Source organism: Belonocnema kinseyi, chromosome 8 (assembly GCF_010883055.1).
Source record: "Belonocnema kinseyi isolate 2016_QV_RU_SX_M_011 chromosome 8, B_treatae_v1, whole genome shotgun sequence".
NCBI lineage: Eukaryota > Metazoa > Arthropoda > Insecta > Hymenoptera > Cynipidae > Belonocnema > Belonocnema kinseyi.
This window is the reverse complement of record NC_046664.1, coordinates 42,850,692-42,878,385: the sequence shown is the minus strand read 5'-3', so window position 1 is coordinate 42,878,385 and position 27,694 is coordinate 42,850,692. Positions and strand designations below refer to the sequence as shown.

The following is a 27,694-nucleotide window of genomic DNA, read 5'->3' as shown; positions in this document are numbered from 1 at the left end:
TCAGAAGATGTGGACTGTGACTGCACCATATATCTAGTCGGGAGTGGTGCTGACTGAAAACAGATGATTTGGAGCGATTCGCGCGCCATCTGTTGGTCATTTGAAGGACTTATTGAACTACCCTCGTATTACACTCATATTCAATGCCGATCAGTAAACTGCAAATCCAATTTTATTCTCCATTACAATTCAAAATCATTTATATTAATAAGGAGCCGTGCTTAAATTATACGTAACAGATTATAGTCCCTTTTTAAGACTCACCCCCCTCCTTCACCCCAGTAAAGAACCGTAACAAAATATAACTAAATAATAGGATAAGGGATTGGAAACTAATGGGTATATTTAAGATAATACATGCTTCGCATACAGTTAGGAATTTCTGTAGGAGTTTCGATAGACGTTTGAGAAAAATTCGGCTCGATATTTCAACAATTATTTCAGTTCCTTCTTCTCGTGTAAATTTCAAATCCTTTTCATGCTTGAAAAAATTCAATATGGGATAAAGAGGTTTACTACAGCGTTGTGATTCAACACATCATTTGCAATGCATGGTCGCCCATGACCACAACCACCATGCTTTGTCCGCTTTGAACGTGATCGAGAAGTGCGCAGTTCCTAACTGCGCACTTCTAGTGATCACAATAACTTATATTTCTGTTGCCATTAAGGAATTTAGCAAACATTTTATAATTTTCAGATACTGTTTCTGAATGATAATAAAAATTTAGTAATTTGCTATAAAAATTACTGCATTTCATTTTCAGCAACCTAATTTCGTAGCAACTTTAGTATCCTAAACGTGTCGCAATTTTTCGATCATTTATAAAAGTGCAGGTAAAGACTTAAGCATATAAATATTTATAGATATATACTTGATATTAAAGAAGGATTTTTTGTGCTTGCAAAGACAACAAATTAAGCATTTTATTCCCTTAGGACTAATTTAGAACCTAATATAGTTAGGATAAGGTTTTTATTGTTAATTTATTAATAATTTTATTTAACCTTTTAATGCGCACATTTTTCTATTGGTTATTTTTCGATGAAAATTGTTACTCGGTGGTTTTTGGATTCGCCGAGTACAAATATGCAACTAGAATTTTAATATTTCAATTCCAAGATAGTGAATCCTGTATGGCGGATCAAGAAAATTTTTTAAACATATACTTTGCTTTAAAATCAATAACTCGGGGGTTTTTGGGGTCGCTGAACATGAATTTGAAATAAAAATTTTAATTTTTCATAATCAAAGATGGCGAATCCAATATGGCGGATAAAATTTTTTTAAACGTATATTGAAATCGCCATCTTGGATCATGGAAAATTGAAATTTCGATTTCAGATTTATGCTTGCCGATTTAAAAAATCCCCGAGTTGCTAATTTCAAAGCGAAATACGTGTTTTTCAAACTTTTTCGGTCAGCTATTTTGAATTTTGCATCGTTATTTGAAAAAATTTCAATTCTGTTTACGGATTTGTATTCAGCGACCCCAAGTACCCCCGAGAAAAAATAATATTTTTTTTACGTTTTTCGTCCGCCATTTTGAATTTGCCAAACTGACAGAAGATTCGAAATCAGCGACCTTCAAAACCTTTAGATTACAAGTTTCATCAAAATCGATCCACAAATTATTCTAGAAGAATAAGGCAGGGTGGCCGAAAATCTTAATTTACAAAATTCCCCGATTTTCCTTGACTTTTTTTTCATTTTCCTTAACCATTAATATTCAAATACTAGAATTTTAATCTTATAATATTTTTATCATAAGATCTTTCGTAAACGGAATAAACAAATATTTCAGATAAAAATGTAAAATGACGAAATTTGTTTATTCACTTGAAAAAAACTTTCCTACCATAAAAAATTATTTTTAACAAAATACTTGAATTTTCAATTAAGTGATTTAATTTCTTGAACTTCTTTGTCAAAAATTGTTTTCTTGTTGTTGCTGAAGATTTATTATTTTAATTCAGAAGTCAACTATTTCGCTTCAAAAATTATCCTCTAAACAAGGATAAAGTATTTTGCGTTATATTCGTCGTGAACATTATTTGTGTGTAGTTTTTTACAGATCAACTGTATTGGTAAAATAAAAAATTTTAATATAGTTTTTATTAATTATTAATTGTTTGAAAAATACTTTGTTCACAAATTATTGCAAATTTTCGGTACCCTTACATCTAATTAGACAATGTAAAATATCAAAATGGTTGATGCAATTTTAAGTCAATTTTTAAAACAAATTATTATTTTTTAATGTAACTTTTGGCTGATATAAGACGGAAAAATGTATTTTTCCGCAAATAAACATGTATAAAAATTTTTTAACTAAAACATAACAATTTTACACCTTATCTGAGTAGCATGTACTAATTGGGTTGAATCCGAGATAAACGCCTTCGATTCAATTAATTGTTAATTGATTGTATAGCTTTTCATTGCACAATGAGAAGTTTTGATTAGATAATTGTATGGCACAGCTCCACCCGCAGGAACTGAGCATTCGACTGTGCGCACAAGCTGACAAAATTTACTAAAAATCGAAATAAAAGAAATGTTTATTAAACAAAAAATCCATATTAAAAATACTGCAAGAACAAATTAAGTTGGCTTAAGTTTTTCTTGTAAGTAACGGTTTAATTATTACGCCAATAAAATTATGTTAGCTGAATTCCTTAAATTTTCTTTAAAATTAAAAAAAAAGTATTAAATAACAATCAAAGTCTGTTCCTATTGTACAGCTTCTGGTATTCACTTGAGAGATACTTGGTTAAATTCACGTCGACAGTTCCCACCGAGCTCAAGCTCCTTGGCCTTTGATGCATTTCAGCACTATCGCACCTGTTGAGCACATTATCGGACTGAAGTACATCCCTTTTCATGAAATCAGCCAAACAAGGTTGTCACGAGTAGCTTGGAATTTTGAAAGAACTTTGCATTGTCTTTTTCTCTTATATCCGTGATATTTGGCAATTCTACAGCGTTCCTAATTTTTGTTTGTTAAAATTTATATTTTAAATAAAGAGATGATTTAAAGTAGAACTGCAATACTTAAATCTTAAAAATTTAAATACTTTTATTCGAAAACACCATGGTATGAGCTTATTACGCCTCCAGAAAATTTGACAAATGCAGAAAAAAAACAGAAGAAAGTTCGGACAGTGATCATCATCATTATGAAACAAAACATTAACTTAATATGACGTTCTTGCACCATTTTGGTAAATGGTTATCTAACACTCACTTTTTAGGGAGAGCTCTAAAGTATCATAACATGGTGGTTTCGAATAAAATATCATACATCACTCGCAGCCTTACACACGTCTTCACGTATAAATAAATGTTCGCCATCGTTTTACAACTCGCACTGTGAAAATTAAGCTCCCCGTGTAAAGATGTTCCTCACCTTACTTGTGGTGTAATATGCTATTATTGAAATCCTAATAAATGCCAGTTGATTAATTTGATCCCGTAAATTGGATAAAAATTATATGAATACAAGACTTTTATACACATTTAAGATTTTATATTTGATCACCAAATTGTGCATCAGAATGATCCGATTTTCAATATCAATTGCATTTTTTTTAATGAAAAATTATCAAGTTTCGACCAATACTCGAACTACTTAAATCTAAAGAAAGACTTTTTAAAGCTAAAAGAACATTTCCAGAGCTATATCTCAGTATGGTCAAATTGGAATTTTTCTCCCACCTTGAAATTCTTAATTCTCTGAAACATTCATTATTGAAAATACAACTGTTTGCTTAAAAAATAATCTGGTTTGGTTTAGAATTCAACGATATCGTTCAAAATTCGTATTTTTTGGTTAAATTCATTTGTTTTTTATTCCAAATAAAAATCTTTTAGTTTTTACAATTAAACTACTGTGTTAAAAATGATTTTCTCTTCTAGTTAAAAATTAATTTTTTAAATTGGAAATCTATTTGACTTTTGCTTTGAAAATTCAACTATTTGTTTGAAAATTTACCTCTTTTCATTGAAAATGCAACTGTGGTTGAAAATTGAAATTTTAACTCTGGTTGAAAATATATTTTTAGGCGGAAGATTCATAATTTTAGTTTAAAATTATCTTTTTGGTAGAAATGTTATCGCTTTTGTTAAACATTCAAATACAGTGAAACCCTCTAATAGCCCTCCCTTATATAGCCCTTCCGAGAATTGACGCCGCGCCGTAGGTAGGTATAACAGGGAGTGCGCGGGGGTTGCGGGGCCTGCGGTTGTCACTCAGGCGAGTAATCAAGCGTGAACAAACAAAAGCGGAGCGGGCTACAGTGAGTCAGTTCCCACCCACCGCCAACCCCAAAATCGGCGCTATAAAAGAGTTTCACTGTATTTTAATTTGAAATTTGATCTTTTGTTGTTGAGAAATCTACTACTAAATGTTTAATTAAAATCATTTTAGTTGAAAATGCTTTTTTTTTAATAATTCTTTTAACATATAATCTAACTGTTTTAGTTTTTGTTGAAAATCCAACTATTTAGTTGAAAACTGATGCTTTTGTCAAAAATTCATCTTTTTCGTTCGATTATAAATCTTCTTTATCGAAAATTCAAAATTAGTGGTTGAAAATTACCTTGAAATTACAAGTTTTTTCTAACATTAGTATAAGAACTGCCACTCGACATATGATAAATTTGTGGAAAGAATAATTTAAATCTTTAAATGCTAATTTTTCTAGCGGTATAAATTTATCTTCTTTAATTTCCAATTTTTTCAAGCTAGGAACTTAAATTTTGAATGTGAATTAAATTCGCCAAGATGAGGGATATTATAAAGTTTGGAAAAAATGGTTTAGTTTTAAATATTATGAATAATAATCAGTAGTAACTTACCTAAAATTAGAGTATATTAAATTGTAGTAAATAGAACTTGACTGTTGGTAAATTCATGAGATTAAAAAGTATCTATTAAAGTCATCCTTACTCGTTTTTTAGTTTTCTTTTTCTTGATAACTAATAAAATCACTGTATTAGCATAAAAAATTGTATTAAGTTAAACATGAAAATTTTAGAATTAAAGGAACGTGAAAAATGGACTTTATCGACATTGTACGTGAAAAAATTTCCTAAAAACCGCATCCTCAGTGAACATGTATTTTCGTAATGAAATTTCATTAATTACATTAATTTGAAAATTAGGCTTCGTAATTTTTTTCTATGAGATTTCATTATTATTGTTTTTTCTTTAAACATTCAATAAAGATCGTGGATTATTGTAATTTACTGTAATATATAATAATTTCTTGTGAAAATACATTTCCTCCAGGGACCCATTAAAGCTAAAAAGTAAAATCCTCCAATTTAAAGTTTGCGCCAGATAAATATAAAACTTAACGTCATTATTTAGTAATATAACCTGTCAGAGGGTCGCAATACTCGTTAAATAGAATAGTTTACTGCACCTGTATAAAACGAGTAAAAGTTGCCATGATTGAGAGAAAGTACTTAACTTATCAGAAAGTTTTTCTTCAGGACCAATGTGTTTCCGCATATTTCAATTGAAGGCATAAGAATGATATCTGGATAAAGAGCAGAAATGAAATTGTACAAGTGAAAAAAAGTTATCTGCGATAGGTTGTCAAATATAAAATGTTTATAAAATTATAAAAGCATACATTGCTCATGAGCTCTACATTAAAGGTGTAAAAATATTTATCAAAATTTGGTTTCAGTAGAAGGGGGAGGGGGGCCTTATCTAGTTTATCATCTCATAAATTTTAAAGCTGCTGACATTTCCACCAAGTCACGAAAATATAGTTAACCACTTTTTCGGATCTGTTAAACATGTATAGAATGTTTGATATGACAAAATTCACAAAAATTTTCCCTCTGGAATTCAAGAACTTATTAAAATGACAAGAGAATCAGAATCAAAAATTGAATCATTACAATACTAATGATGGAAGAATTTACTCAAAATTATGGAAGCATGTGGCCATTATCATCATTTAAAATTCATTTTACAAACCTTTTTTTTTGAGTTACAGGAAAAATGATTCTGACATATTCCCAGCATGTGTCAATAAGTAGTATCTACAAGTAGTATTAACAAAAAAGTTGTCTCCTAATTGAAAAATTGGTTTAAACGTAGAGTTTCGGGCCATCTTCAAATGCGTCTTTCACTATAAAATGTAATTTCAGCAACTTCTAATTTTACAACAATCTTTTTCCTTTCTTTTGTTAATGCACGGAGAAAAATGGAAGGTCTGTTTAGCAATATAAACGTGCAAACAGACCATATTGCAGGGTCGACTATAGGGCAGCTCTTGAATATGGCTAAAGCGACTATCTCTATAAAGTAAAAACAAGATATCCAAATCGACAATCTCGGAAAGTCGACTCGATTTCCACAGACCGTCGTCTCGGTCATCTCAAGCTGGCTGACCCGATCATTGTGAAGGGTCGGTTTGGAAATCTCGGATGGTCGATTTGATTTTACCAGACATTCGACTGGGTCGTATTTAATGGTCGATTCGATTATCTTAGATATTTCACGTAGTTATTTCGGATGGGCGATTCGATCATTTTTAAAGGTCGACTTGATTATTTCAAAGTGTCAATATAGATATTAAGCAAGGAAAATTCGGTTATCGCAAAGGATCACGGAGAAAAATGTAAGGTCTGTTTGGCCATATAAATGTGCAGACAGATCATATTGCAGGGTCGACTATAGAACAGCTCTTGAATATGGTTAAAGCGGCTATCTCTAGAAGATAAAAACGAGAGGTCCAAATCGACTATCTCAGAAAGACGACTCGGTTGTCTCAGACCGTCGTCTCGGCCATTTCAAACTGGTTGACCCGATCATTGTGAAGGACCGGTTTGGAAATCTCAGATGGTCGATCTGATTTTCTCAGACATTCGACTCCATCAACTGGATGTAGGATCACGAGTGCATTAACCCTGCCCCTGACATCTGTCTTAGCATGAATCTGAGCAGTTGATGTCAGAACTGAAAAATAATGATTTAGTTTCAAATTAATGAGTACAATTCAAGTTTATCCTAAATCGACTAATGCTATAATTAACAGTGATTACTTAAATAATTATAATCTATTTCAACCTTACATTAACCTCAAAAAGATTTAAATTAAATGTCTTAAATCTCACATTACTAATAGAAAATATTAACGTTACAATTACTTATTTAAAACAGTTACTTACAGGATAATATATTTCCAATGAACCCTCAATAAATACACTTAACTTTGCACTGAAATAGTTGGTAAAAACCTTATTTTTTTAACAGATATCACTATGCTGTCTATGATTTCGTTATGCTAATTGGAGCCAATTAGCGATACCTTTTAAATTTTCACGCGCATGATTGACGCGCAAAAATCAAGCAATATTAAATCAAAACAATATGTGCGTATTGACCATTCCGAAAAGGATACCTTAGTTATCCCTGATAGTGAGTGTAATGCTCTTATAAAAGTCAGACTGGCGATAAAATAAGAGTCTTTTTAACCATGTGGAAAAAAATATGAAAGGACCGTTCGACCATGCAGACAGACTTGCTGGCTCTCTAAATTTTGACCATATAACTTTGACCATCCCTTTTTCTCCGTGATAGATTCGAAGATCTGAGATGGTGTAAAGGACTATTGATGATAGTCAATTATATATTTTTGAATTATTTTTAAACAAACTTTTGATTCTCTATATCTGAACTGGCATGAGGTTCTACTATGTAAATAGTGGGAAGTCCTTTATCAATTGATTTAGAGTAGGCATTCCGACAATAATCATTAATAAAAAAGTTACTAATGCGTATAAAAATCGTTAAAAATGTAACTAATAAAAAATAATTATTTATGATTCTAATGTTAACGCTTTTTCTACGAATTAGTAGTTTTTTTTACTGATGATTGGTATAGATTGAAATCTATTCATAAATTAATAAAAGTCATCGCAATATTCAATTAGTACAACTTCATACGAATTCAGATACAGTGTATAAAATATTCACCATAGTATTTAAAAACCTTAATAAATTATAAATTAATAAAGTATAAAATATAATTGTAATAAGACAATTTATAAATTAATTAAGAAAAGGTTAAAATTCGATGAATACTTGAGATATAAACGCATAGTTTTTTTTATTAAATAGAACTTATATGATATTACTGGTACGATATAATCAACTTTAATCTCAACAGTAATACTAATGCAGGATTAAGTTAAATACTGCAACTGCAATTGCTAAAATTAAAAAAGTCTCTTGCCAGCTGCTTTCCTTCTTTTTGAGCCGCCCCATAAATATTCCCTAGAGCAATGTAAATAATAAATTAGCATAAAAAACATCAAATCATTTTCTTATTTAAATAAAATAAAAGTTTTTAAGTAGAAAGTCAAATTTTTGAAAAAAGTGGATTTTTAAGAAAGAAAAGATCAATCTTCAACAAAAAAGATGTTTTTCAAAAAAAATTATCAATTTAACACAAGATTTTCAACCAAAAAGTGAAACTATCAACAAAGAAGAAGAATTTTCTACCCCAAAAGATCAGTTTTTTACAAAATAGTTAAACTTTGGACCAAAAAGTTCAACTTTTAACAAAGGAGATTAATAGAAAGAAAAAAATTTCATCTTTGCAGCGATTTCAGCGTAAATGTTACATGTTACAACTCTATTTAATCTTATTTTGTTTGAATGCCATAAAATTCAACTGTATCTACTTGAAAAAAAAACCGCAACAAAAAGTACTTTTGTTCTTTCATTTTTAGATGTCCTTTTTACCCAAAAAGAGTAGTTTTTAACAAAATAGATTAACTTTCTACCCAACAGTACAATTTTTCACTTATACAGTATACAGGATACAGTTTTAACTGAAAATGGTACATATAGTTAAATTTTTAGAAAAAAAATCTATTAAAAAAATTATATTAAAAAAAAGCAATTTTCAACCAAGAAGATGAATTTTCGACAAAGAGTATCAAATATTCTATTAAAAAATACAAACTTGTAACTTTTTGAATACACAGGATACAGTTAGAACCAAACATGGAATAGTTAAATTTGATTAAATAAAGAATAATTTTAACAATAAAAATAGATTTGAAACAAAGCCTCTAAATATTTAACAAACAAACAAAAAGTTATCTGGCCAAGAAGATGAATTTTCTACAAAACAGTAGAATTTTCACATTAAAGATTAATTAAAAATGAAACGTATAAATTCTCAATAAAAAATTTGAACTTTCAAGTAAAAAATATCAATTTTTTTCAAAAAATGAAAATGTATAATTGCCAGTTCAAAAGCTTAATTTTCAACCAAACATGAAACGAATTTTAATCAAAACAGTTACATTTTCAACCAAGGCGATGAAGCTTCAAGAAAAAAATATGAATTTTTAACAAGATTCTCAATCAAAAAGAACTATCAACAAAGAAGGACCATTTCCTATCCAGAATACATTAACGCTTAACCAAATAGTTAGCTTGTAAGTTTATAAGATCAATTTTGTGCCAAAAAAGAAAAGTTTTTCCAACAAATTACATACACCTTTACCCGCATAGTTTAATTTATAAATTAAAAAATAAATATTTAGGTCAAAAGAAAACTCTTAAAGTTTTATTTTTCAAATCTAATTTTTCATTTAAATGCATTATTTTTAATAAAAAAATGTATCTTCTACAAAAAGTAGCACTTTCTACTATATAGTTGTTTTGCGAAACAAATTTTTGAATTTAAAAAAAATGGAATAGGTACATTTTTATTTGGAAAATATAATTTTTTATTTTAAAAAAATATATTTTTAATAAAAAAACTACGCTTTTATAAAAAAGTTGAATGTTCTACAACATAGTTGACTTTCCAATCAAATTGTCCTAATAGTTATATTTACATTATTTTTTACCCCAAAAAAGGGAAGTTTTAATAAAGGTGTTCAATTTTCTACAAAAAAGTTGAATTTCCAAGACAAATTTTCTAGACAAAATAGTGTCATTTTTAACCCGATAATATGAAATTTCAACAAAAAGTAAGTTTTCAATAAAATAGTTAAATTTTAACTTAAAACGTTTAGTTTTTGGCTTGAAAAATAAAATTTCAAGAAAATACATACATTTTTAACCAAATAGTTGAATTTGTAATCTACCAAAACAGACCAATTTTCAAGAAAAATAATTATTGGATAATGACTAATTATCTATAAATATATTAATTGTGTTTTCACTGCAGTTCCAGCTCTCCATTCTCTGCATATAGGAGCACGAGTACGACCCTGCTCCTGCCATGTGTCCTTTAATGCATTTAAGGAGTGAATTTCAGAACTGAAAAATAAAGATTTAGTTTTAAATTAATAAATACAATTCAAGTTGATCCTAAATCGATTAATCCTAGAATTAGCAGTGATCACTGAAATAATTATAATCTACTTCAAACTGACATTAACCTCAAAAAGAGTAGAATTAAATGTCTTAAATCTCACATAACATATGGAAAATATTCACATCACAATCACGTATTTAAAACAGGTACTTACAGAATAAGATATTTTCCATTAATCCTCAATAAATGCACTCACTTTACACGGAAATCTTGAGTAAAAGCATTTTTTTTAACAGAAAGCACCAAGCGTTCTACGAATTCTATATGCTAGCAAACTAGCGATACCCTTTAATTTTTCACGCGCATGATTGACGCGCAAAAATCAAGGAATTGACCATATGCAATGGCTTATCTGCTCCTTCGTGGATGGTCGAAATGAGTGAAAACAATATGTGCGTATTCACCCTGCCGAAAAGGATACCTTAGTTATCCCTGATGGTGAGCCTGATGTTCTTATAAAAGTCAGACTGACGATAAAATAAGAGTCTTTTTAACCATGTCGAAAAAAATTTCGAAGGACCGTTCGACCAAGTAGAAAAACTTTCTGGCTCTCTAAATTTTGACCATACAACTTTGACCATCCATTTTTCTCCGTGTGCTCATTTTCTTCCATTATTACCGCGGTTGACTCTAGTTTCAATTTATTTATCTGAAAAGTTGTGAAAATATTTTGTTAGCATATCGATTTTTGGGATAGTTTACAATTTAGAAGCGATACTCATACTCATGATTGATGCTTCTCACTCAATCTTGCGGAGTGGCTGCGTCAGCAGCTTAACCTGGTATATCGAAAATGCGACAAATTGAATTTCTCAGCTCTTCCTCGAAGTGGTTCTTGACAAATTGATTCAACTGCCTTCAGTTTATCGGCAAATGTTCGTGCCCATCTGGCATCAGCCTTAGTATCTATTTTCAGTCGACAGGTTGGCCGCTGGCAGAAGAATACCTGGTAATCAGGTAAAAGTCAGGGAATTTTTTAGTCTGGAAAAGTCAGGGGAAATTAAGGGGTGTTGGAAAAAAATTTCAAGTCAGTTAATTTCTGTAAGAAACACTTTAAGTAACTATCATGAATAATCAGGGCTGCCCAACTGTTTTATTCACTTGTTTGTCTGAAATCATTTTTTAGTGACTATTTTAAGATAAACTCTCTAGTCACTTTTAAAAATATCAGTTTAGTGATTTTTCTTTTAATAAATTAACAAATGGGCCAACCACTATTTAATTTAGATCTATATATATTTCTGAAATTTTCAAGAAATTAAAAATGTTCAAGGAATTACCAAGGAAGTGTCAAGGATTTCAAGGGATTTCATATAAATTTCATGGGGTTTTAAAAATTTCACCTCGGAATTTACTAGAATTTCGGAAGATATGGAACAATTTTAGAGGATTTATAGGGTTTTAGGATATTTAAATATATTTCAAGGCATGTTACAAGATTTATGAGCGTTTCAATGATTTAAAGAGGCTTTAAAAGCTCTCAAGATATTTAAATACATTTTCCGGGAGTACAGGAATTTCATAATACTGTCATGGATTTCAAAGAATTTATTGACAAGAATTGAGGAATTTTTTAGATTAAAAAGACTTAGAAATATTTCAAGGTATTATCAAATATTTAACAGAGTTTAAAAGACTAGGTATTTTTAGTCAAGACATTTTTAGGAGCTATGTATCATTTAAAAGAATTTAAAAATATTTTAAAATATTTGATTTATTTTAGGGTATTTTAATAGAATTAAAGTAATTTTATAATATTTCCTACGATTACAATTAATTTAAGGAATATTGTACGCTCTCAAGGTTTTACAAATTTATTTTCATGATTTGTAGAATTATTATCAGATTTTATGTAATTTCACTGTATTTTATAATATTTTAATGGATTTAAAAGAACATATTCACAAGATATTTAAATATTTAAATTTTGCAAATATTTAAATTTTCTAACAGATTTTAGGACATTTAAAAATATTCCAAGGTATTTTCAATTTATTTAAATGATTTGAAGGGAATTAAAAATATTTTTAAGGTTTCTAAATATCTCATGATATTTTTAATAAATTTATAGAATTTGAAGGGATTTCAAATGATTTGAAAGATTTTAAAGCATATATAAAAAAATTTAATCTTCAAGAACTATAAAGAGTTTGAACGAATTTCAAAATACTTCAAACTATTTGAAATATTTTAGGGTATTTTTAAAAATTCCGACGAATTTTAAAGCTTTACAAAACCTTAATGGATTTCAAATCATTTGAAAGGATTTTTAATTTTTCATGTTATTTAAAAAAATTCCAGAGATTTATCAATATCTTTAAGAAAACTCAAGGAATTTCAAGAGATTTTAAATGTTTTCAAAAAATTGAGGAAATTCTAAATTGACTTTAATAATTTTAAAGGATTTTAAAGGATTTATAATATTTGAGGGTATGTCAGAAGGTTTCAATGAGTTTTCATATTTCTTAATTTCAAGAATTTCTTAGAATTTAAAAAGGTATGGAATGATTTTACAAGGCCTGTAAAGTTTTCAGATATTTTAAAAGATTGCAGGGGATTTTATAAGATTTTTAAGGATTTCAAGAGAGTTAAAAAGCTCAAGAAATTTAATCGATTTCCCAATATTTCAAGAGATATCAGATTTCATATACTTTCATGGGATTTTATAATATTTTAATGAATTTCAAAGAATGCATTCACCAGACGTAAGGGATTTCGTAATTTTCTAAAGATTTGAAGAGGTTTCGACATATTGTTGTCAATTCATTGGAATTTATTTAAACTTCGCTCTGGATTTTCATTAATTTAGCTTGAATTCCTTTCAATTCTTTGGAATTCTCTTAAATTTGTTAATTCTTTTAAATTCACTCAATTCTACTCACTTCAATGCATGTTTTTAAAGTTTTTTAAATTCATCTTGAAGTCTTTTAAAATCATCTTGAATTCTTGAATATTTCATGAAAGCCTTTTAAATTCCCTTGATTTTTTCTTCACTTATATCAAAGTTACTGAATTATTCTTGTTCAATTTATTTAAATTCATTTTAATTATTTAATAATTTATCATGAATTTTTATGACTTTCATAGATTTTTTCTGATTTCCCTTCAATTTATCTAAATTTATTCCAATTTTACTGAAATCAACAGTATTTTTTCCAATTCATTTGAATTCTTTTAAATTAAACTTGAATTTTTACGAAATCATATGAATCGAATTCTTTTAAATTCAAAAGAACATTAGTCCCATTATTAACGCACATTAGTTACTTTTAGCCACATTTTTGTTCAGAGATTAATCATTTTTTCGGTTTAAATTAGTTTTGTTTACTTTTTCAAGTAAATTAGGCAGCAACAGCCTAGGAGGATAAAGAATTGAATATTTATAAACATAAATTTAAAGTTTTTTGCTTCCATTCATAAACCCTAGGCGAAAAAGTTCTACATAGTATTTCCCGCGATGTACAACTTTTCCGCCTTAGAAGATTCTATATTAAAAATGTTATCAGATTAGAATGTTGGCCTTTAATTGTTAATGGTTAGAGAAAATAAAAAATTAGTGAGGTAAAAGTCTGAGAAAATTCAGGGAAAATCAGGGAAATGTTGAAAATAATTTTTTGCGGCCCTACAATCCTACGTGAGTATTTTACTCTATGAAACCTTTCTTCATTCATGTCGACATATTTCTACATTGATTGACGCTTCACAAATCAAATTTTCGCTAGATGACAAAACGATTGGAAATACTTTGAATGCAAAAAATTCCTGCATGAATCCCTCTTGATTTTTCTTTCTGAAATTGCGTACTTGAAACCTCTACTTTTTGTAAAATTCCGTTTCCTCTCCTTATTCTGAAAATCCGCAGACTTCATATTTAGTATTATAAATAATAAATAACTTATTTTTATGTAACGATTTTCGTGTAAAATAAAATATGCAGAGTACTAAAATTGCCCGAATTATTCGTTAATATAATAAATTATGTCGTATATAATCAATAATTCAGTTTAATCTGATTATTAGCATGCATGGTTTTAAATTTGCCTCTGATTTTATCTCGTTCCGATGTACTCTCGCTCCAATTACAGTAATTTTCCGCGAGGAGTGTCGAATGAAAAAAATTTAATCTTGTCACAACCGGGGATATTTTTATTTTTCTGCAGATCGTAGAGACAGAAAATTCATAAAGTGAAGAAGAATGGACATGCAGGAAATTAATTTTACGTAATTTTCAAGGGACCCGTTCATTTTTCGGAACGGTAAAAATTAAGAAAGGTAAAATTTCAGAATGGGTTATAATACATAATGGTAAAACTTAGGAATAGCGAAAAGCAGGAAAGAGCAATAAGTCGGAAATCCAAAACTCTGACAGGTATTTCTTCGGAAACCAAAGAAGTGGAATGGGTGAAAATTCAGAAGCGTTAAAATTAGGAGGGTGAAAAATTAGGAATATGTAAATGTACGGAGAGGAAAAATTCGGAAAGTAGAAAAATTCGGAATTGTTAATAAATGTCCCTATTAGCAGATGTATAATTGTTTATTTATGGTAGGAAACAAATGTTTATCGCAGTGAATTTAAATAACATATAATAAATTTATGTTGTACGTTGAAAATTGTTTTTAAATTATATAATTATAAAAAATAATTCTTTTTTCGTGAAAAATTTAAAACGACGGAAATCATAAATTTATTATGATGTGCTATTAAAATTTAATAGATAAATATTTGTATGCTACCATAAATAAAAAACTATAGACCTGCTAATAGCAACATTTATTTACTATTCCGAATTTTTCTACTTTCCGAATTTTTCCTCTCCGTATATTTACTTATTCCTAATTGTTCCCCCTCCTAATTTTGACGTTTCCGAATTTTTACCCATTCCGCTTCTTTGGTTTCCGAATAAATACTATTCAGAGTTTTGGATTTCTCATTTATTCCTTTTTCCGAATTTTTGGTATTCCTAAGTTGTATCATTATGTATTATAACCCATTCTGAAATTTTACCTTTCTTAAATTTTATCCGTTCTGAAAAATGAACGGGTCCCATTTTCAATCAAGTCTGTACCGCTTAATCATTTTCCACGAGTCTCGTAAGTCGCGCTTGTTTTTCACTCAACTTTTCTCTTTCACGCCCTCATTTTTTGTCTTTTTACATCTGCCTGCTCGTATTTTGCTTCCGCTGTCCCATAAATGCAGGGTGGGTCGGCTCCCATGGGCGCGTTTGACCACTTATAGCGACACTAGCGCAATCTACAAGGAGGTCGAAAACTAAAGTGTATCCATGTGTTCGTGCACGGAAATGTGTATATTATTTGAATGTGTTGCATGAATTCAAATTAGAGAAAATAAACGAATTAATTCAAAATTATACAAATTTAAGACGAAAAATGTGTGAATACTGTTTCTTGTACCATTTTTCGGCATAAATTTGTACAATTTTGCAATAATTCTCCAATAAATGAAGAATTACAGAACACATGAAATGTAACCTTTTTTCAACATTTCGTTTATTTGCATTATAATAGAGAAGTGAAATCAGTGACATCCTGGCACAGCACAAACATTTCAATTTCTTTAACTTTGTTTATTTTTCAATGTCATGATTTCACTTCATACGGCGAAACACAACTTTTTTGAACATGGCAAAATTTGAAGTTTGTAGACGAAAACATAACCTCAACGAACATTAGAATGGCGGCATCAAGATATTTTAAGAAAATATTACCCCCACTTATGCCCCTACAGTAGAGCCATCTACAAGGAGGTGGATAACTACAAAAGTATGTGATCACACGCGCCTATGGGAGTCAACCCAGCCTGCATAAATGGTAAGTGAACAGAAGCTGACAACCCGCAGCTCAAATACGAAAACCTAGGGCTATTAGTGCATCATGAAGTTGAAATAAGGTTTAACTTTTACTAACACTCGTATGTAAATTTTCCAGTGAATTATTCATTAAAGCATCCTTGCCTAAACATGAACGTGAATAGGGTGAAAAACAACTGATTCTCCAACGTTTACACTTTACTATTAACTTAGGGTGGAGAATTAATATGAATACTTCTTTCTAATGTTCAGTATGTTCCGAAACAGGGAATTAGGATGGTCTTGGTAAAGGTTAAAATACCGTGTATAAACATTCCTTATTTATTTAAAAATTATTTTGGGTTCTAGTAGTATTTTTCCCCCCTTGTAGATTAAGATTTTTAGTCCTGATAATTTCAAACATTAAAAAATAAACACCTTTTCGATTTATTATGTGGTGACTATTCTTGGAAATAATTCAGGAGAAATATACATTTCTTGAGCCCGAATTCAGTCATTTTTCGGATCGCTCATTTTCATAGGGATCACTAGGATGCGAAAGGATTTCTTTTGTAGGTTCTTTCCTCCTCCTCGTCCTCCTCTTTATATTTCAAAAACGTTTACGTTTGCGCGTAAATTTAACCGTTTAGTTGAAAATGATGTTTCTTTCTGAAAATTCTATTTTTCAGATTGATAATTCAACTTCCTTGTGATAAATTCGTCTTGTTGGTAGAGTAATTCAACTTTTGGTTGAAATTACAACTGATTATGGTCGAATTTTTCTCTTTTTTGCTTGAAAATTCGACGGTTTGGCTGAATATTCCTTTCTGAAAGTTTAAAAATGAATTTTTCGGGTAAAAATCCAATTGTTTTGTTCAAAATCATCTTTTTCGATTAAAAATTCAAGTAGCTTTTTCGACATTCGTCCTTTATGGCTGAAACTTTGTTTTTTATGGTGCAAACATGCTTTTTGTTTAAAAATTCATTTATACACTGAGCATTTTGCGTTATGAAGTCTATATTTACCAAAGACTACTTTGAATTTTTCATTGTGATATAGGGTTTTTTTAATCCCTTAGAATTAAACCTATTGAGATTAGAAGGTTTCCATTATGTAACTTATATATTGTTAAACGACTCAACTAATAAAAGTCTTCGAATGAAAATATTTTAATATTTTAATTTAAAAAGTTGAAAAATAAGAAGAGTTCAATTCTGACTGCTTTAATTTTCAGTTTTGTTCTGATCACATCAAATGAATACAAAATATTTAGCTTTAACATTTTGAACTTTTTAATTATAATGACTGGAAAAATATTTGCGAACCGCGAAAGTACTTGGAATTTGTTTCCTGCGATAATAGTCACCACCCTCATAAATATTTCGCTCTTTATGATTATAATTTTAAAAAATTCGATTATAACATTTTTAAATGTTGAAAGTTCCACTTTAAAATATTTTCGCAGCTTTTCAGTAGAATTTATAAATTTTTTATTGTTAATTGCTTTAATTTTCATTGCTTCATTATTTCAAATCGGAAAAATTTAGAGAAAACTTGGAAATAAGGAAGTTTGAACTAAAATGTGCAAGATTCAGGGATTTTCTATAAGAGATGCTTTATTTTCATCAGGAAAACTTAAATAGCTAATAATAATCTTAAATGAATTATTGGTCTTGAAAAAATCAGGGAATTTAGAAAACAAGGTTTTGTTGAAACTCTCTAATATTTAAGTTATTGAATTTTAAAATTATATTGCGATTTTATAATTGAGGGGCCGCCAACAAAAAGTACCTATAGTGGAATTCGCGCGGATAAGTATTGGCCGTCAGGCTATTTTAAAAACCTAGACTCCCTTTTTCATCTGAGATTTTGGAAATTTTGTTTTGATAATTCACTATGCGATCCTAAAATATTTTTTAAACTTTCTAAATATTCTCACCTTCGTAGAATATGTTGGAGAATGTTGCGTAAAAATTTTAAAGAAAAATATTAGAACCCGCCAAGGATTCGGCGAGTAGAACTCGGAAAATCGACTATTTTTTTGAGAAAAATTACATTTTCTTTAAATACCTCGAAAAGGAAAATTCCTACAATAATTGTTTACAAAAAGAGATGCTCCATGAAATTCTATAGAAGCCAACCTTCATATTTCCGATTCTAGATAAATTTTCAAAAAAGCCTGACGGTCAACACTTATCCGCGCGAATTCCGTTATAGGCATACTTTAGATTTAAAAATCTTTTCAGTTTTCACGATTCAAACGAAACATTTTAAATTTTAAACTCCTTGAATTAAAATTCTGCATTTTACTGAACACTTTAAACTGTAAACTGTTCATTTTTCTAGTTATATAACGAAAGATAAAGTTTACATCGATTCCAGGTAAAAGATTCACCGCAACAAAAATTAAGCTTGCCGAATAAACTTTACATGGATCGAAGATAATTTCCGATTTTCAACCTTGCCTGGATAATCTTTCGCCTTATAATCGCTCGCTTTTTATTCGAGTAGTAGCGTGAATTGCGAGGCCAACGCTATCTATCGCCGTTTAACTTCATTAAATTGGAGAGAACCAGGGATTCCCATGTGTCAGTTGCTTTTTGTGCTTTTTGATAAATGGTATTAAGTATTTTTTAATTCCTCTACAATAGTCTAATTTCTTTCGGAGGAGATGTATCAGTAAGAACACATTTTTTTAGTCTTTTCTGTTACTGATTCTACATGTGTTACCTACATTGGTTCACTTCCACGTCACGCAGTAGACGAGATCAGAATTATTCTCCTAACCTTGGTGAAATTTTTACCCAAATATTTTCAATTTTTAACCTTTGCAAGTCTTACCTGCAACAAATTTTAGCTATTGTTTTTTCTGTGATGTTTTAAATCTGGTGTTCCGATTTATAGCTCGGATTTACTCATACATTGCCGTTTTCCTATTGCTGCTAAGGACTTCGTAGCAGACGAGAACTTTTATTCCATCGTAGGATAAACTTTCGCCAAATAGCATGTAAACTTTAGCAACGGGGAATTTTTAATCTAACAAAATTTAACTTCAGTCTTTTCTGTGATGGGTCCATACAAAAGAGTTATACAAAGTTAATACAAACATTTTTATCTCTAATCTCTCCGTTCAAGTGCCTTTTCTATAGATAAGAAAATCTTTTTGGTAATATTTGTTTGAGTTGCGCCAATGAGCCCCGCCCGTCCTTTGATCTCTTATTTTAGCCAAATCTTCGCTTTTACAAATATATAGTTTGCGTATTTCGTCAAAGTCGGGACATTCGACCAATATATGATATCCATTCTCCAGAGCTTGCAATTCACAACCGCTGCACCTTTCGGCACCATCTATTCTATAAGTTTTTCCTGTAATTGAAATCTTTGTCTTTGCTATAATTCTAAGATAGCTAATTGGGATTCTTGATGTGAGATATTTTTGAGTACCTTCATGTAAAGCTAGAGATGGCAGAATCTGCAGAGATTGAGAACCAAGTAGCATTTTCAAATCTTCGCTATACGTGAAAGATTCGTAAACAGTAACGAACTGAACTTTGTTACTCCGTTTGGAGAACAAAAACAAAGAATGCCAGTTATCTTTCTCCCCTATTATTTCAAAAATATTTGTTTCTTGTGAGCACCAGTTATATTTTGTTGAAGTGGATTTATTTTTGGCTAATCGCTTTAATCACCAAAAGCATATTTTTGGATATCTAGCCTCCTCCATACAAAACACTCTCAATATAATTTGGAATTATTTTAAATACAGAAGTCGCTAATTTGGGCGCTCCAATCTCAATTCTCACAGAATATGCGGGTGTATTCAAAGGAGCATGCTAAATCCTTTTGAAAAACGTGGTTTGTATTTTTTCTATTTCGTCACAGTACCTGAGACTCCATGCTCTCGCACCATAATTAGCGTAACAGCGACCAGACTGTTAAAGAGTCTTTCAATTGGTTTCCATGAATTCAACTTATATATAGAATCGAGCTCATAACCTCACCCTGCAGAACTCCCCTTGTTACATCAGTAGCCCTCGAAGCGACTACACTACCCCGAATAGACATATTGGCTTTATCATATAAATCTATCAGAATTTTAATGAATTTAGAGTCTGTACCCGTCGCATAAATTTTTCTCCATAAAAGATCATATTTTATTGATGGAAATGCACTTCGAAAATCTACAAATAAAAAGAAAAGTTTGCCCCTATCCTAACAGAGTAAATTTTGAATTAGAGCGTTAAGGGGGAAACATTTTCTAGGCAGCTACGATCCTTTCTGAATCCTGATTGGTATTCTGGTAACAACTTCATATTGTTGGCCCAACTTATCATTCTTTGCGTAAAAACTTTATTAAAACAGTTTATCAGCGCTATAGGTCGGTAGTTGTTCGGATCTGACCTGTCACCTTTCTTGTGTATCATTTTTACATGTATTTGTGCGCAGGAATCTGGTATCTCCTCTTTTTCTAAGATTTTAACAAAAAGGGGGCTTAAATTTTCCACCCAGTTGCCCGGTAAATTTTTTAGAAATTCGTGAGTGATCCCGTCTGATCCTGCTGATTTGCCGGATTTACATTTTGGAAGACTTATCAAAATTTCATCAACTGTAATCGTTGAGTCTAAGCTAGGGTTACAATCATGATTATTTATCACAGTCAAAGTTATATCTTTGCTAGTCTTTACTAATGGGTTTAAATTTATAACAATTTAATAGTTTCCAAAATGTCTTTGAATCTTTAGCCATTGCAAGATTATCTAAAATTGAAAGGTCGTAAGCTTCCCTTTTCTTTGAGATAGATTTTTGTAATGCCTTTTTTATTATTATAGAGAGTTACTAAATCCGGCCCAAACAACCCCCTTTTACAATCTTTGAACAGACCTACTTTATTATTGATATTCGAAAGCATTCCTGCTTTTTTTGCAGAATCATAAATTCTCTTTGTTAAGCTCTCTACATGTTATAAAAGATTAACTGGTGGAACACAAGGAGCACCATTCAAAATTGCTATATATTTTCCTGTAAATTTTTCTTTCCATTTTAATTTAGGTTCTTCAATAATGTCTCTCAGAATAGTATCTAATGTAACTGCATTTGGAAAATGATCTGAAAGAGTGGCATTATGAATACTTTCAAGTCTCTAATACTTGTCGCTCCCTTTATATTAACCCAAACTAAATGAATGGTAGACTTCCCTATGTTGTTAACAAAAGTAAATTGCGCACACAAAAAAAAACGAATGATAAAGTTTACGTCGATTCCAGGTGAAAGATTCACCGCAACCAAAATTAACCTTGTCGGATAAACTTTACATTAATCGAAGATAATTTCCAATTTTTAACCTTGCCAGGATAATCTTTCGCTATATAATCGCGCCATTTTTATTCGAGATGTAGCGAGAATCCCGACGCTGACACTATTTATCGTCGTTTAACTTCATTAAATTGGAGAGAAATTGGGATTCCCATCTGTCAGTTGTTTTTTGCGCTTTTCGCTAAATCGTATTAAATAAGTTCTAATTCGTCTACAGTATTGTAATTTGTTTCGGACGAGATACTATATCAGTAAGAACAATTCTTCTTCTTTTTTCTCTTGCTTATTCTACATGTTTCACCGAAATTTCGTCACTCCAGCGTGACGCAGTAGACGAGATCAAAATTATTCTCCTATCCTGGGTGAAACTTTCGCCGAAATATATTTAATTTCCAACTGTTGCAAATTTTAACTGCAAAAAATTTTAACTTTTGTTTTTTCTGCGTTCTTTTAAATCTGGTGTCCTGATTTAGAATTCGAATTCACTCATACTTTGCCGTTTTCCCATTGCTGTTAAGGATGCCGTAGCAGACGACAGCTTTTATTCCATCGTAGGATAAACTTTCATCAAATAGCATGTAAACTTTAACAGCGGGAAATTTTACATGCAACAAAATTTAACTTCAGTTTTTTCTGTGCAGGATTATCACTATAGGTTCTAAAATTTAGTGAAATACAGCCAATGCTCTTCATGAATTCCATCAACTTTTGTACTCTATTGTTCAATTCAGTATCCAAAGTCCCTCTCATGCAACAAATGCCTACATGCCCAGGTAATATTTCCTCACACAATTGATTTAAATTCGCAACTCTACTATCAAAATCTCGCCCAATAAAAGGCGGCAGGTTAGGATACTTTCAGAGAATTGAATATGTTATCATTAAGCTGAATTAGAAAAAGCTTTATGTCAGTGCTGGGGCTGGCGTAGGCTGCACCGACAATAAATTTGAATTGTCACCTACCAGTTTAATAAAGATACATTCTTCGCATAATTGGAGCGTTTCCGCTTTATATTTACAAACGCCAAAGGCTATAAGCAAGCCTCATTTCACTCTTCCCCTCGTAGCTGTTTTTGTCGCTAGACTGTATATGACATTGCATTTCCTGGATCCTTTTTGTGTATTGATAAATGGTGTTGTCATAGGTCAAGTTTCACAGACACAAATGATATCATCATTGCCCACTTCCATCCACGTTTTCAATATTCCTCCTTTTTTTATTTGAAATGTTTTCAGTTATTAATTTTTAAATTCTTTCCTTAATTTTATTACTTTATTTTAATTCAATTTAATTGATAATTGTACAAGAAATAATAATAGATTATTAAGCTTGAAAATATTGACTTAATTCATTTCAATCGTTTCAAACGTTTTGATCTGTTTGAAACTGGAATTAAAATATTTTTGTCATTTTAATGCTTGCATTAACAAACTTAAAATTTTTAAATTTTAGAATTAAAATTGCTTCATTTTTGTTTATGTTTCCATAATTTGGTAATCACTCAAACTTTAGGGTTTGTACTTTTTAATTCTTTCCAATTTATTCACTTCCTTCTTTTAATTCATTCAATTTTTATTTATTGAAAAATCCTACCGATTATAATTGAAATCTCCATTTTTTATGTTTCAACTTGAAATGTTTTGCATTGAAAATGATTCAATTTGATGGGGGTTTTGTTTTAAGAGATTCTGTATTGACTTCACAGAAAAACGCTGGTGTTGAATTTGTTGCAGCTCAAATTTCATTGGTCATCCAATGAGCATTTGAGAGAACTTTCAGTCTGACATTTATTTCTCTGAACGTAGTTGCACATTTGGGCATCTAGGGGAATGTATCATTTGGAGACTGGATTTTCGCTCATGCCGAGAGTTGTGGTGTTGAACCGCGCTGTCTGTCACCTAAACACCTGTCAAAGCAACTATTCGCTTTGCGATGTTAGACTAAACAATTGTTAATAAGGAAACTAATTGAAATAATATTTACCTAATATTCAACTTCTTTTCATGCAACAGTGCATACTAGTCACTTCGAATAACATTATAACTTCCTAATGCAACTTCGAAATATTAGGTTAGTCATGACCGTCGACGTTTAAACTAAAGCCGCCATATGTAGAAAGAATGATGACCCCTCTACATATACAATTAGGTATTTTCTCTTCAACCACCAGCTAACTCCACTTCGTTGAATACAGAAAATCTAGAGGAAGTTTCTTCGAACGAACAGGCATCAATTTCGATGCAGACGGTCACGACTTAGTTTTTACATCCTGACTTTGGTGGTTTGAATGTCATGTCTGTTTCGACTAACCTAAGATTTGGAAATTATACTACGCCAAGTACGATTTTTATTTCAAGACACTAATAGTCACTGGTGAATAGGCGGAAATTAAAAGTTAGGTAATTCTCATAATCAATCTGGGTTGTTCAAATTTGTTGCAACTCAATTGAGGATCGATTTTCGCCTAAAACTGAAATTTGTGTAATTCAATACGTCTATTTCTTTTAATTTTAAAATAGCCAAGTTCAATCATTTATAATTTTTTAAATTATTTTAAAACCAATTCAGCCTAAAATTATTTGTCCTTAAAAACTTACTTATAATTTTTCGTATTTTCCTACCTTACCATACATTTTGTTTTTCCAGATTTACAAAAATGATAGCCTTCTGGAGATCTACAACCGCCAGTATCGAGTAAAACGTAAGTATGTACATAAATGATGAAATTCGAAGTCGAACATATGGAACCATTTTATGAAAATTGATCCTATATATCTTCTTGTTCTTTAAAGCTTCCCAGCTAGTGCTTTAAATTATTTAAAAAAATTTAATTCAGACGAATTATGAGTTGTTTCTGAAAGATTTTAGAATGTAGATCTTCAACTAGAGAATGTTATTTTTGTTATTTTCAGTATTTTCAAATGCATAAATAAGATTTAAATGATATATAGTGGGCCCAAAAATCAGGAAAAACCGTGGAATATTTTAAGAATAGTGCAAGTTTTAATTTTTTATTAAAAAAGCGATAAAGCATATTATATCCTTTAAGCAATACTGCCGTACGATCTAAAAAGATAGATAAGTGACATTGTCACTTAGGATTATTCTCTTCAACTTAGCAATGGAAAAGTCGACCTAAGCAGCTAGGTCACTTATTTATCTTTTTAGTTTGTACGGCAGAATATTTATTATATTTTATAGGCAATCTTGCAGATTGGAATGAAGCTTAAGCTTAGTGTCTCTATTTTGCTTCTTTAAAACATTGTTTTCATTTTGATCTTAAAAGAACTCTGATATAATGTATTTTTTAATTTGTATAATTTCGATTAATATTCATCACTTTAGTCTGATTATCATTAAATTTGGCACATGTAAATAGATCATTTTCAAATTACAAAAAGACATTGGTAAATTGATCAAGGGAAAAAAGTGCGATTGGGAAAAACTTGGGAATTCAAATTGCTCAATTATCAGAGACCCTGATTAAGAATTGAATATTGAGACGATAATCAACGATCATTATTGCTCCCAATTTAAGTTAAAAATGGACAGTATTGTGTTGGAATTCCACATGGGCTTATAATACGACTTCATTAACTGCACCATAATCCAGAATATAAATAGGGTTTGGTTTCTCGTTACCATAGACCTCCAATTCGGTTTTGGTTTAACCTCAAACTACACTAGGTTCATGGATCACGTATAGTGATATGTAGAAGAGATAACTCTATAAAATGTGGCGAATATAGTCACTATTGACATCGAGAACGATCCCTATTTACGGCTAGTAAAATAGCGTACGTGCATGATTCTCAGTTCATTTTCTGTTTCTACAGAGAGGGGTCTAGAAGCTAAATCGATAATCCCAACATAACTTTCTAGCTCTATCGTATTGCATCTTAACCATGCGTGGTCCATGGGAAATAAACTTACAAATCTAGTACTTTAAAAAATGCATGACCTCTATAAAATCTTGAAATAGGGCCTGCCTTAAGAGCTTATTATGAAAAGGTGAAGCATCAAAGCAACTATGAATAATTTGCGAGACTGGTGATTGTCGATTACTAGCTACGATATTCTTTAAAAAATGCTAAATTTCCTTTGAAATTAAAACGATTCTGACACTGCTTTTCCTTTCGTAAAGTTCCTTAAGCATAAACTTTTTAGACTTTTCTAGTTCTCACATTCCGCGATCGGCAATTTTATAATTTAAAAATTTTTTAGTTGGAAGAAAATCTGATATTTTACTATTAGAATAAAACAGCACCTGCATTCTAACTTAGTGAAGAACCCCTAACGCGGACGTTATAGTGATCAGTGGCTGACCTAACCAGCGTCGCACCACTGATTCGCGGCGTCTCCCGCACACTAGTGGTACCATCCCCACTTTGGTCAGCCTCGTCGTATTTTTTATCAGATACGAAACTGGAAATCAGGTAAAAATCAGGACATTTCATTAGACAGGGAAAATTAAGGTAAAAGTTAAGAGTGTTGAACAAATGGAGCAAAAGTGAGGAAATTTCCACCAGAGGCACTTTTACACTACAAAATGTTGTTGAAAAGTCATCCATTTGGTTGAAAATTTAACTGTTTTGTTAAAAACTCATCTTTTCGAATTTCTGTTTTAAAATGGAACCGTTTGTTTGAAAATTAATGTCTTCGGTTAAAATTTTCACTATTTGGTTGAAAATTTATATTTTTGGTCGAAAATGATTTTTTGGTTAAAAAATTAAACTACTTCGGTAAAAATTAAACTCTCTTATTTTGAATTAAGTTTTTTGTTGAAAATTCGTTTTTTTTCGAAAATGATTTTTTTAAATGAAAATTTAACTATTCTATTTTTGGTGATAAATTTTTTTTTTGCAAAAAATTGAATTACTTAGTTCAACTCCTTTGTTGAAAACAGGGGTTTTCGGTTTTCGGTAAATTTAAAAGAATTTGGCTAAAAACTAAGCTCAGCCTAAAAAATTATAAAAACATAATGAACCTTCGAAGGCACAATGTCAAAATTATGTGTTAATTGTATTTTATATCAAAAAGAAGAAGAAGGAATGTAACGAAACTTTCGTTACGTTCCTTTTTGTTATTGTCCACATAAAACTACAACGAAACACAAACTTGACAATGTGCCTCCGTAGCTGCATTATTTTTTAGTGACTTTTCATACTTAGCATTATTTTCAGGTAAATTATAGGGAATTTTAAGAAATAATTGGAAAATATTTGAAAATGCCCCTTAATTACGTTCAAATACCTGGTTAAAAATTAATGTTGTTAAGTATACTTAATTGTGGTTAAAATCTCACCTCAATGGTTTGAAATTTAACTATTTTGTTGAAAGTTCGTTTTTGGTGAAAAATTACTATTTTCAGATTGAAAATTTAACTGTTTTGTAGAAAGTTATACTTTTTGGTTAAAAGTTTTTTTTTTTTAATTTTTACCCAAAAAAGATCCATTTTCATTCAAGGAGATTAATTTTCTTCCAAAAATAAAAGAATTTTCATCCAAATAATTACATCCTTAATGAATGAAATAAATTTTTAATCAGGAAGATTAATTTTATGCAAAAAAATTATGAATCTTTAACAAAATACGTGAATTGTTAACAAGTAACACCAACTTTTAACGAGAAATAAAATTTGTTGAATTTTCAGTTAAAAGAAAATTAAAAAGAAACGAATTTTCAACAAACAAAAAAATTAAATTTTAATCAAGAACATTAATTTTCTCTCAAAAATACTACTTTGTAAGAAACCATAAGAATTTTCAATCAAAAAGTTTAAATTTTAACTAAAAAAAAAATATTTTGAAATAAAAAAAAGATTCATTTTGATCTAAACAAAATAGATTAATTTTCTATTAAAAAAGATTAATTTCCATTAAAAGAGAACGAATTTTTGAACGAAATAGTGAAATTTTTTATCCGGAAAGGCGAACTTTCAACCAAAACGTTTAATTTAAAAAAATGTTGCTGTTAATTTTCCATATAAATGTATGAGTATTCAACAAGAAAAAAGGATTTTTAACTAAGTAGTTCAACTTTCAACCAAGTAGTAAAGTCATCAATAAAACAAAACTAAATTCACAGAACAAAAATGTAATAGTTATTATTCGAAACAAAACATATTTTTATTTTCTTAAAAATTGATATTTCGACCTAAAAAGATTTTTATTTTAAGTCAGAAACAGTAATATTTAACCAAAATAA

The 27,694-nt window shown here is 30.1% G+C and overlaps 1 protein-coding gene across 3 annotated transcripts in view; it reads left to right on the top strand.

The window, feature by feature from the left end:
- LOC117178914 (protein-tyrosine sulfotransferase) overlaps nucleotides 1–27,694 on the top strand; it is a 221,753-nt gene that overhangs the window by 69,808 nt on the left and 124,251 nt on the right. The window contains exons 1-2 of one of the 3 annotated variants that reach the window (XM_033370463.1): nucleotides 16,168–16,194; nucleotides 24,134–24,188. The gene's annotated coding sequence lies outside the window, so the exon portion shown is untranslated. Of the gene's footprint in view, nucleotides 1–16,167; nucleotides 16,195–24,133; nucleotides 24,193–27,694 lie in introns of those variants that run through there. The other 2 variants (XM_033370462.1, XM_033370464.1) reach the window with 2 other exon arrangements.